General features: G+C 49.0%; 1 long non-coding RNA gene across 4 annotated transcripts in view; it reads left to right on the top strand.

Annotated features, from left to right (window-relative positions):
• Positions 1-11,885, top strand: part of LOC130276383 (uncharacterized) — a 43,942-nt gene extending 32,057 nt beyond the window's left edge. For 3 of the 4 annotated variants that reach the window (XR_008845105.1, XR_008845106.1, XR_008845107.1), the window contains 2 exons: positions 11,314-11,515; positions 11,605-11,885. This is a non-coding gene — a long non-coding RNA (uncharacterized LOC130276383). Of the gene's footprint in view, positions 1-11,270; positions 11,516-11,604 lie in introns of all 4 variants that reach the window. The other variant, XR_008845104.1, reaches the window with a different exon arrangement.
• The last annotated feature ends 624 nt before the right edge of the window (positions 11,886-12,509 follow it).

The following is a 12,509-nucleotide window of genomic DNA, read 5'->3' as shown; positions in this document are numbered from 1 at the left end:
CACAAGGCAACAAGATCCGGCAAGGGGAGGAAGAGGAAGTGAGTATATATGCATTTTAACTTGATTGGGCCAGGCACCAATTAGTGGTGCACTGGCCCTACGGAGCGGGGCCGCGCGCACCGTGAGGAAGACACAGCAGGACCCGACTGGTAAGTGACTTGGGATGCGACCCGCGGGCAGGGACGTCCCGCCACGCGGATCGTATCCCCGTCGCAGGCAGGGGGACAGCGCTCCTGGTCAGGGACAGTGACCGGAGCGCAGCTACAAGCCGAATGCCGCGAGCGCTCCGGGGAAGCCGTGGGACCTGGAGCGCTCGGCGTTACAGCCATTGAGCTTATGGGAGAGAGAATTTGTTTGGAATGGAAGTCGGGGTCCATGTACGTTTACAAAGCCCCCCATGGTGCCAGAACAGTGGACCCCCCCACATGTGACCCCATTTTGGAAACTAGACCCCTCACAAAATTTAATAAGGGGTGCAGTGAGAATTTACACCCCACTGATGTTTGACAGATCTTTGGAACAGTGGGCTGCGCAAATGAAAAATGTAATATTTCATTTTCACAGACCACTGTTGTTTTGCAACAGCTGGAGGCTCCGTTTTGGAAATAATGCCGTACAATAAGTTTTTCATTTTTATTGGGGGGGGGGGCAGTGTAAGGGGTTGTATATGTAGTGTTTTACCCTTCATTATGTGTTAGTGTAGTGTTTTTGGGGTACATGCGCACTGGCGGGTTACGGTGAGTTTCCCGTTAGAAGTTTGCGATGCGGCGAAGAATTTACCACAGCTCAAACTTGAAGCAAGAAACTCACTGTAAACCCGCCTATTTGAATGTACCCTGTTCATTCACATGTGGGGGCAAACCTCCAGCTGTTTCAAAAATACAACTCCCAGCATGTACCGACAGACATGCTGGGAGTTGTACTTTTGCAACAGCTGGAGGCACACTGGGTGGAAAACCTTCAGTTAGGTTCTGTTACCTAACTCAGTATTTTCCAACCAGTGTGCCTCCAGCTGTTGTAAAACTGATGTGCCTCCAGCTGTTGTAAAACTGTACTGATCGCCGAAGGGCATGCTGGGAGATGTAGTTATGAAACAGCTGGAGGTAAGCAACTACAACTCCCAGCATGCTGAGACAGCTGTTTGCTGTTTGGGCATGCTGGGATTTGCAGTTTTGCAACATCTGGAAAGCTACAATTTAGTGACCACTGCACAGTGATCTCCAAACTGTGGCCCTCCAGATGTTGCAAAACTACAAATCCTATACTGCACAGACAGCAAACTGCTGTGTGGGCATGCTGGGAGTTGTAGTTTTGAAAGATCTGGAGGGCTACAGTTTAGAGATCACTGTATAGTGGTCTCAAACTGTAGCCCTCCAGCTGTTGCAAAACTACAAATCCCAGCATGCCCAAACTGCTGTCTGGGCATGCTGGGAGTTGTAGTTTTGCAAAATCTGGAGGGCTTCAGTTAAGAGACCACTGTATAGTGGTCTCAGACTGTAGCCCTCCAGATGTTGCTAGGCAACTCATCGGCTTCCGTACGATCCAGCCAGCCAGCCGCACGACATCATCGCCCGCCGATCACCGCCGCCCGCAGCCTCCGGATGGGTAAGTGGATCTTCTGCCGTCGGTCCTCTTCGGTTTCCCTGTCCTGCCCCGCCTATTGTGGGTTGGCAGAACAGGGAAACTGAAAGTTAACCCCTGCCACCTCACTCCTATCCCTTCAGGGGGATCGTAGGTGTCTTTGACAACCGCAATCCCCCTTATATTTCGGGTCACCATAGACCCGCATGACCCAGAATCGGCGCAAATCGCTAGTGTGAATTCACTAGCGATTTGCGGTGATCGCCGACATGGGGGGTTTGATGACCCCCCCTGGGCATTTGCGCGGGGTGCCTGCTGATCGATATCAGCAGTCATCCCGGTCCGGTCTCCGCCCGGCGCGCGGCGGGGACCGAAATTCCCACGGGCGTACAGGTACACCCTTGGTCCTTAAGTACCAGGGAGCAAAGGCGTACCTGTACGCCCTTGGTCCTTAAGTTGTTAATTGCTTGTTAACACAAAAACTAATCAGCCAATCACATGGAGCAACTCAATACATTTATGTATCTAGAAGTGGTCAATACAACTGGCTGAAGTTCCAACCGAGCATCAGAATGGGGATTTAAGGGACTTGGAATGTGGCATGGTTGTTGGAGCCAGACGGGTTGGTCTAAGTATTTCAGTAACTGCTGATCTGCTGGGATTTTCATGAACATCCATCTTGACTTGCATAAACGGTTCAGGCTGATGGTGGTGTAATGGTGTAGGGGACATTTTCTAGGCACATGTTGGGCCCTTGATACCAATTGAGCATTGTTTAAACGTGACAGCCTACATGAGTATTGTTGCAATGCTGAATATTTCTATCCCTTTATGACCACATCTTCTGGAGGCTACTTCCAGCAGGATAATGCACAAAGCTCACATCATCTCATACATGTTTCTTAAACATGACAATGAGTTAACTGTAGTTCAATGGCCTCCACAGTCACCAGATCTTAATCCAATAGATCTCCTTTGGTATGTGACAGAAAGAAAGATTTGCATCATGGATGTTCAACATGTTCAAGATGTACCTAATAAAGTGTCCAGGGAGTGTATATCAGTAATAGTACAAGTTCAGGCTGTTGTTGTCACGATGCCGGCTGGCAGGAGGTGGATCCTCTGTGCCAGAGAGGGATGGCGAGGACCATGCTAGTGGACCGGTTCTAAGTCACTACTGGTTTTCACCAGAGCCCGCCGCAAAGCGGGATGGTCTTGCTGCGGCGGTAGTGACCAGGTCATATCCACTAGCAACGGCTCACCTCTCTGGCTGCTGAAGATAGGCGCGGTACAAGGGAGTAGACAGAAGCAAGGTCGGACGTAGCAGAAGGTCGGGGCAGGCAGCAAGGATCGTAGTCAGGGGCAACGGCAGGAGGTCTGGAACACAGGCTAGGAACACACAAGGAAACGCTTTCACTGGCACGATGGCAACAAGATCCGGCAAGGAAGTGCAGGGGAAGTGAGGTGATATAGGGAAGTGCACAGGTGATCAGACTAATTGGAACCACTGCGCCAATCAGCGGCGCAGTGGCCCTTTAAATCGCAAAGACCCGGCGCGCGCGCGCCCTAAGGAGCGGGGCCGCGCGCGCCGGGACAGGACCGACGGGGAGCGAGTCAGGTACGGGAGCCGGGGTGCGCATCGCGAGCGGGCGCTACCCGCATCGCGAATCGCATCCCGGCTGGAGGCGGTATCGCAGCGCCCCGGGTCAGTGGATCTGACCGGAGCGCTGCAGTGAGGAGAGTGTAGCGAGCGCTCCGGGGAGGAGCGGGGACCCGGAGCGCTCGGCGTAACAGTACCCCCCCCCTTGGGTCTCCCCCTCTTCTTAGAGCCTGAGAACCTGAGGAGCAGACTTTTGTCTAGGATATTGTCCTCAGGTTCCCAGGATCTCTCTTCTGGACCACAACCCTCCCAATCCACTAAAAAAAAGGTTTTCCCGCTGACCTTTTTGGATGCCAGAATTTCTTTGACGGAGAAGATGTCCGAGGAGCCGGAAACAGGAGTGGGAGGAACAGATTTGGGAGAGAAACGGTTGATGATAAGTGGTTTAAGAAGAGAAACGTGAAAGGCATTAGGAATACGAAGAGAAGGAGGAAGAAGAAGTTTGTAAGAGACAGGATTAATCTGGCACAAAATTTTGAAAGGACCAAGATAGCGTGGTCCCAACTTGTAGCTAGGGACACGGAAGCGGACATATTTAGCGGAGAGCCATACCTTGTCTCCAGGGGAAAAAATGGGAGGAGCTCTTCTTTTCTTATCCGCGAACTTCTTCATGCGTGAAGAAGCCTGTAAGAGAGAATTTTGGGTCTCTCTCCATATGATGGAAAGGTCACGAGAAATTTCATCCACAGCGGGCAGACCAGAGGGCAACGGGGTAGGGAGGGGGGGAAGAGGGTGACGGCCGTACACCACGAAAAATGGGGATTTGGAGGAAGATTCAGAGACTCTGAAGTTATACGAGAATTCGGCCCATGGAAGAAGATCTGCCCAGTCATCCTGGCGGGAGGAAACAAAATGTCGTAAATAATCACCCAAGACCTGGTTAACTCTTTCTACTTGTCCATTGGATTGAGGATGATATGCAGAAGAAAAATTTAATTTAATCTTGAGTTGTTTACAGAGAGCCCTCCAGAATTTAGACACGAATTGGACGCCTCTATCCGAGACGATCTGCGTAGGCAACCCGTGAAGACGAAAAATGTGTACAAAAAATTGTTTAGCCAACTGAGGCGCTGAAGGAAGACCAGGAAGAGGGATGAAATGTGCCATTTTGGAGAATTGATCAACGACCACCCAAATAACAGTGTTGCCACGGGAAGGGGGTAAATCAGTAATAAAATCCATACCAATCAGAGACCAAGGCTGTTCGGGGACAGGCAGAGGATGAAGAAAACCAGCGGGCTTCTGGCGAGGAGTCTTATCCCGGGCACAGATAGTGCAGGCTCGCACAAAGTCCACAACATCCGTCTCCAGAGTCGGCCACCAATAGAAGCGAGAGATGAGTTGCACAGATTTCTTGATGCCTGCATGACCTGCGAGATGGGAGGAGTGACCCCATTTGAGGATTCCGAGGCGTTGGCGTGGAGAAACAAAGGTCTTTCCTGGAGGAGTTTGCCTGATGGAGGCTGGAGAAGTGGAAATCAGGCAGTCAGGAGGAATGATGTGTTGCGGAGAGAGTTCAACTTCAGAAGCATCCGAGGAACGAGAGAGAGCATCGGCCCTAATGTTCTTATCGGCAGGCCGAAAGTGAATTTCAAAATTAAATCGGGCAAAGAACAGAGACCACCTGGCCTGGCGAGGATTCAGCCGTTGGGCAGACTGGAGGTAGGAGAGGTTCTTGTGATCGGTGTAAATAATAACTGGAAATCTTGATCCCTCCAGCAGATGCCTCCATTCCTCAAGTGCTAATTTAATGGCTAGAAGCTCTCGATCCCCGATGGAGTAGTTCCTCTCCGCCGGAGAGAAGGTCCTAGAAAAAAAACCACAAGTAACAGCATGCCCGGAAGAATTTTTTTGTAGAAGGACAGCTCCAGCTCCCACTGAGGAGGCATCAACCTCCAATAGGAAGGGTTTGGAAGGGTCAGGTCTGGAGAGCACGGGAGCCGAAGAAAAGGCAGACTTGAGCCGTTTAAAGGCGTCTTCCGCTTGAGGAGGCCAAGACTTGGGATCGGCATTTTTTTTGGTTAAAGCCACGATAGGAGCCACAACGGTAGAAAAATGTGGAATAAATTGCCTGTAATAATTGGCGAACCCCAAAAAGCGTTGAATAGCACGGAGTCCGGAGGGGCGTGGCCAATCTAAGACGGCAGAGAGTTTGTCTGGATCCATTTGTAGTCCCTGGCCAGAGACCAAGTATCCTAGGAAAGGAAGAGATTGGCATTCAAACAGACATTTCTCTATTTTGGCATAGAGTTGATTGTCACGAAGTCTCTGAAGAACCATACGGACATGCTGGCGGTGTTCTTCTAGATTGGCAGAAAAAATCAGGATATCGTCCAGATATACAACAACACAGGAGTATAAAAGATCACGAAAAATTTCATTAACAAAGTCTTGGAAGACGGCAGGGGCGTTGCACAGGCCAAAGGGCATGACCAGATACTCAAAGTGTCCATCTCTGGTGTTAAATGCCGTTTTCCACTCATCCCCCTCTCTGATGCGGATGAGATTATAAGCACCTCTTAAGTCCAGTTTGGTAAAGATGTGGGCACCTTGGAGGCGATCAAAGAGTTCAGAGATGAGGGGTAGGGGGTAGCGGTTCTTAACCGTGATTTTATTAAGACCGCGGTAGTCAATGCAAGGACGTAGGGAGCCATCTTTTTTGGACACAAAGAAAAATCCGGCTCCGGCAGGAGAGGAGGATTTACGGATAAAGCCCTTTTTTAAATTTTCCTGGACGTATTCAGACATGGCAAGAGTCTCTGGGGCGGATAGAGGATAAATTCTGCCCCGGGGTGGAGTAGTGCCCGGGAGGAGGTCGATAGGACAATCATAAGGCCTGTGAGGAGGTAGAGTCTCAGCTTGTTTTTTGCAAAAAACATCCGCAAAGTCCATATAGGCCTTAGGGAGACCGGTCACAGGAGGAACCACAGAGTCACGGCAAGGGTTACTGGGAACCGGTTTTAGGCAGTCCTTGGAACAAGAGGGCCCCCAACTCTTGATCTCCCCAGTGGACCAATCCAGGGTTGGGGAATGAAGTTGAAGCCAGGGAAGTCCAAGGAGAATTTCAGAAGTGCAATTGGGGAGGACCAAAAGTTCAATCCTCTCGTGGTGAAATCCGATGCACATTAGAAGGGGCTCCGTGCGGAAACGTATGGTACAGTCCAATCTTTCATTGTTTACACAATTGATGTAGAGGGGTCTGGCGAGACTGGTCACTGGGATGTTGAACCTGTTGACGAGAGAGGCCAAAATAAAATTTCCTGCAGATCCGGAGTCCAAGAAGGCCATAGTAGAGAAGGAGAAGGCAGAGGCAGACATCCGCACAGGCACAGTAAGACGTGGAGATGCAGAGTAGACATCAAGGACTGTCTCACCTTTGTGCGGAGTCAGCGTACGTCTTTCCAGGCGGGGAGGACGGATAGGACAATCCTTCAGGAAGTGTTCGGTACTAGCACAGTACAGGCAGAGGTTCTCCATGCGGCGTCGTGTCCTCTCTTGAGGTGTCAGGCGAGACCGGTCGACCTGCATAGCCTCCACGGCGGGAGGCACAGGAACGGATTGCAGGGGACCAGAGGAGAGAGGAGCCGAGGAGAAGAAACGCCTCGTGCGAACAGAGTCCATATCCTGGCGGAGCTCCTGACGCCTTTCGGAAAAACGCATGTCAATGCGAGTGGCTAGGTGAATGAGTTCATGTAGATTAGCAGGGATTTCTCGTGCGGCCAGAACATCTTTAATGTTGCTGGATAGGCCTTTTTTAAAGGTCGCGCAGAGGGCCTCATTATTCCAGGATAATTCTGAAGCAAGAGTACGGAATTGTACGGCATACTCGCCAACGGAAGAGTTACCCTGGACCAGGTTCAACAGGGCAGTCTCAGCAGAAGAGGCTCGGGCAGGTTCCTCAAAGACACTTCGGATTTCCAAGAAGAAGGAGTGTACAGAGGCAGTGACGGGGTCATTGCGGTCCCAGAGCGGTGTGGCCCAAGACAGGGCTTTTCCAGACAGAAGGCTGACTACGAAAGCCACCTTAGACCTTTCAGTGGGAAACTGGTCCGACATCATCTCCAAGTGCAGGGAGCATTGGGAAAGAAAGCCACGGCAAAACTTAGAGTCCCCATCAAATTTATCCGGCAAGGATAGGCGTAAACCAGAAGCGGCCACTCGCTGCGGAGGAGGTGCAGGAGCTGGCGGAGGAGATGATTGCTGAAGCTGTGGTAGTAACTGCTGTAGCATAACGGTCAGTTGAGACAGCTGTTGGCCTTGTTGCGCTATCTGTTGCGACTGCTGGGTGACCACCGTGGTGAGGTCAGCGACAACTGGCAGAGGAACTTCAGCGGGATCCATGGCCGGATCTACTGTCACGATGCCGGCTGGCAGGAGGTGGATCCTCTGTGCCAGAGAGGGATGGCGAGGACCGTGCTAGTGGACCGGTTCTAAGTCACTACTGGTTTTCACCAGAGCCCGCCGCAAAGCGGGATGGTCTTGCTGCGGCGGTAGTGACCAGGTCGTATCCACTAGCAACGGCTCACCTCTCTGGCTGCTGAAGATAGGCGCGGTACAAGGGAGTAGACAGAAGCAAGGTCGGACGTAGCAGAAGGTCGGGGCAGGCAGCAAGGATCGTAGTCAGGGGCAACGGCAGGAGGTCTGGAACACAGGCTAGGAACACACAAGGAAACGCTTTCACTGGCACGATGGCAACAAGATCCGGCAAGGAAGTGCAGGGGAAGTGAGGTGATATAGGGAAGTGCACAGGTGATCAGACTAATTGGAACCACTGCGCCAATCAGCGGCGCAGTGGCCCTTTAAATCGCAAAGACCCTGCGCGCGCGCGCCCTAAGGAGCGGGGCCGCGCGCGCCGGGACAGGACCGACGGGGAGCGAGTCAGGTACGGGAGCCGGGGTGCGCATCGCGAGCGGGCGCTACCCGCATCGCGAATCGCATCCCGGCTGGAGGCGGTATCGCAGCGCCCCGGGTCAGTGGATCTGACCGGAGCGCTGCAGTGAGGAGAGTGTAGCGAGCGCTCCGGGGAGGAGCGGGGACCCGGAGCGCTCGGCGTAACAGTTGTATTACTCTTAGTTAATGAGTATCTCCTTACAGTTTATTATAGGTTTATTATAGGTCTGTATAGATCATTTACCGGCACATCAACATGATATGCTCTAAAATCTGCCATAATCACTAGAGTTTTCCACCTGTCACAGCCTCCTGACCATGTGCAAACACAATTCACATGCTGCTGTTTCATTAATTGCCTGCTAAGACCCCCATCCAAATGTTAAGATTACTGATCAAGGCATCTGCTCGGGAAAATGTGTGAACTTAGAGATCCCATCACATATATTCAGCTGTAAAATATATTATTCATTGTCAGGTGCAGTTTGTAAAGAAAACATGGATTCATTGGCAAGACACTGGGGGGCATTTATTATACAAAATATGGTGTAACATAGATGAGAAAAATGATGCAAGGGACACAAGGTTCTCCGTAAACATGAAAGATGTGCACTATTTTTATTTATTTTCTTGTAAATGTATGACAAATGATGCATCACATTCATGAGGCCAAACAACTTGCAAATGTAGCTCCAAATTTACTAAGGATGTGCTTCATTTTGTGAGTGCAAAACGCTGCTTAAGGGCGGTTCCCACATGTTGTATACGCAGCGTATTTCACGCTGCGCAAAATTTATGGCAGCAGCGGGAAATACGCTGCATATTCCTTGCTCAATATACACACAGGGCTTTCCGGTGGCAGCCCTATGTGTACAGTGAGCTTTGGAGGCGGAGCCGCGTGTCAGTCACGCCGGCACATGGCTCCACCTCCAAAACTCACTACACACATAGGGCTGCCGCCGGAAAGCCCTGTGTGTATAGTGAGCAAGGAATACGCAGCATATTTCCCGCTGCTGCCATAAATTTTGCACAGCGTCAAATACGCTGCGTATACGCCCTGTGGGAATGCACCCTTACATGTATAAGAGTCATGAGGTGGTGAATCTAGTATAACATGATTTGCGCAAAATGTATTCCTCTTGTTTGCATGTGCCATATTGTATACTGTGATACTAAATTTAGGGGGCATGCATAGTGGGATAAATAGGTTGTAGACCCACTGAAGCCAAGAAAAAGGCCCCTCTGATAATGTAAAAGTGATGTCAGGTTAAAATCTGTAGACAGGACCAACATACTGTACAATGAAAACTTGGATGATGTACTATATATAGACTCTTTGCCAAGAAGGGGGGGGGGGGGGGGGGCTGGTTGGGGGTATGTGTGTCAGCCATATTCTCTGTACAGATGAGGTGCAGCAACCCTAAAACAGATGGGTAACTTTTCCTTTTGAGGGAGGTTCTGACTTGGGTGTTATAATCCCCAGTCATGTTTTAAGGCTCTTAAAAGAGATAGGCAATGCCTTGCAGAGATGCTACCTTCAATAGGTGGCACCAGAGAACAAATCGTTCTTTTTCATATCCTTTGCATATCCTTTTTCCCAAATTTCCCAGTGAAGCATGGGTGGCCTATGAGACTCCACTTGCCTCCAGTAAAAATACTTAGTCCAAGAGGAACCCATACATTGCCCACATTATATGGTCTACATCACAAAAAAACTATGTAACACATAGTTCCCATGTAATACAATAGCCAGAGCCTAAAGGCTGAGCTGCAGTACCAGAGACATCCTGTGGACTGGTGGGGCACTGTATCTGGAAAAAAACAGCTATACATTTTTAATTCTGTACGACTGCTTTTCAAAGACCTCATATGATGTAAACTCTGCTCCAAAATGAATTGATCTGTGTCCTCTTCTGGTCGCTGGTCACTCAGTGTCCTCATTTGTATGGCAGAGCTCACAGGGCAGATCATATATCAAAATACACTGAGAATATGATCCCTCTAATGGTCCCTCACTCATGCCTCTCTCTGCCTCATCTTTCTCTTTTTCTCATTCTCAACGCTTTTACTGCCTTTTTTCTATTCCTTTGGTTTCCTTTCCCCTTTATAATTTTGTATTTACAGTACTTAATGTTCTGATAAGTGCACGTAAAGTTGAAACATTATCCTAATATGGAAAGTGGCAAAAATAAAGGATAAAAGCAATTCTCCCTTCTCATAGAGCGGAAGCCTTGTTGCAAAGAATGCAGGAATGTTCTATCTATCTATCTATCTATCTATGGATACATATGGGACAGGATACATATTAGATAGTATAGATAGATAGACTAATATGGAAAAGGTATGGAAAAGGAAATGGACACATTGATGGACAGATGAATAGATAGTTATGGAGATTTAGAGGGGTACTCCGCATCTAGACATCTTATCCCCTATCCAAAGGATAGGGGATAAGATGTCCGATCGTGGGGGTCCCGCCGCTGAGGACCCCCGCAATCACTGCTGCTGCACCCCAGACATTCAGCGCACCGAACGAACTTCGCTCCGTGCCAGATGACTGGCGATGCCCCGCTCGTGATGTCACGGCTACACACCATCAATGCAAGTCTATGGGAGGGGTGTGATGGCCGTCACGCCCCCTCCCATAGACTTACATTGAGGGGCATGACTGTGACTTTACGAGCGGGGTGTGGCCATGAAGTCATGAGCCTCTGGCACTCTGGTGCTGCACCCGACACTCTAAAGGAACACCGGGTGCAGCAGGGATATCCTGCCGCTGGGGACCCCTGTGATCAGACAGAATACCCCATTAAGAGGTACGGTGTGTAGATAAAATAGGAACATAGGTACATTTGCACACTGGATTAAATAGGTATATAGATCTACATGTGTAGCAGAGCAGAAATTGTTGTCGAGCTCTAAGTCTGTGTTTGTTCTGTATTATAGTAAATGTCTGTAAAGATAATGCAGGTTAATCTGCACACCTCCTTAAAAATAATATCCACTGTGTTATAATAAGCTCTGCTCTATCAGTATGTAGCTAGTGTGCTAAATGCGTGTTTATAAACATACATATATATGTGTCTGTGTTAATAACTGGATGCGCCTTCTTGCAGTACAATAATGGCCTGTTTTCTAGACATGTCTCAGGAAAGAAAATAAAGCTATGAATGTCTGATCAGCTCTTAGATAAATAGGAAAGTGATATTGAAAACTGATAGGACGGAGCCCAGGTACGGGGGCCTCCCCCACTGAGGAATCTTCAGCCCAGACAGATAATCTGAAAGGCAATAAGTACAGATGCGATTTTCAAGAGCTGCTGAAGAATAGGATATAATGTAACCAGATCATGCACGGGCGCAATGTTTCCCAGCCCTTAAAGAGGTGATTTGAATATTTAGTGGACAAATACAATCTCGCTAACAATAGATCCGCACCACGTAATATTTATTTGCGTCTTGCTTTTCCTGCAGAGAAGACGGGAAAAGAGCAAAGCACCTGAAATCCCATCCACACTTGTGTCCTGCTCTCCATACTACCCGAGAACGAAGGATTATTCCTCAATTATCACTAAAGACTCTTAACGCTGAATTGTCACAAAGCAGGGTTCGCATTTACAGGATAATTCCACAGTTGAAGGCTGGGAAGTGGGGCCGGCATTATTCAGGTAAAGATGGCCGCAGTCACTGATTGCGGGATGGTGTATCTGGTTAATGGTATTCTTCGCCATGGACAGTGCATCTAAAAAAATAAAATATATCCATCTGAAATATTGAATTTAATGTATGCATTCATAGAAGATCATCAGTGTCTGGCTGGGGTTCATTGGGTAGTGCTACATAGCCTGTGACATCACCATTCAATGTTATATAGACTGCTCTCACTCTGTGACATCACCATGCAATGCTATATAGACTGCCCTGTACTCTGGGACATCACCATCAACTGCTACTTAACTGCACTCCCTCTGTGACATCACAAACCAACGCTACGTAGACTCCCTTCATTCTATGACATCACTGTCCATTGCTACATAGACTCTGTTCACTCTTTGACATCACCATTCAGTGCTAGATAGACTCCATTCACTCTGTGACATCACCATTCAGTGCTAGATAGACTCCATTCACTCTGTGACACATCACCGTTCAGTGTAGATAGACTCCATACACTCTGTGACATCACCATTCAGTGCTAGATAGACACCATACACTCTGTGACATCACCATTCAGTGCTAGATAGACTCCATTCACTCTGTGACATCACCATTCAGTGCTAGATAGACTCCATTCACTCTGTGACACATCACCGTTCAGTGTAGATAGACTCCATACACTCTGTGACATCACCATTCAGTGCTAGATAGACTCCATTCAC

This window comes from Hyla sarda, chromosome 6 (genome assembly GCF_029499605.1).
Source record: "Hyla sarda isolate aHylSar1 chromosome 6, aHylSar1.hap1, whole genome shotgun sequence".
Lineage (NCBI taxonomy): Eukaryota > Metazoa > Chordata > Amphibia > Anura > Hylidae > Hyla > Hyla sarda.
Note: the sequence above shows the minus strand (reverse complement) of the source record. Positions and strands in the feature narration are given on the sequence as shown.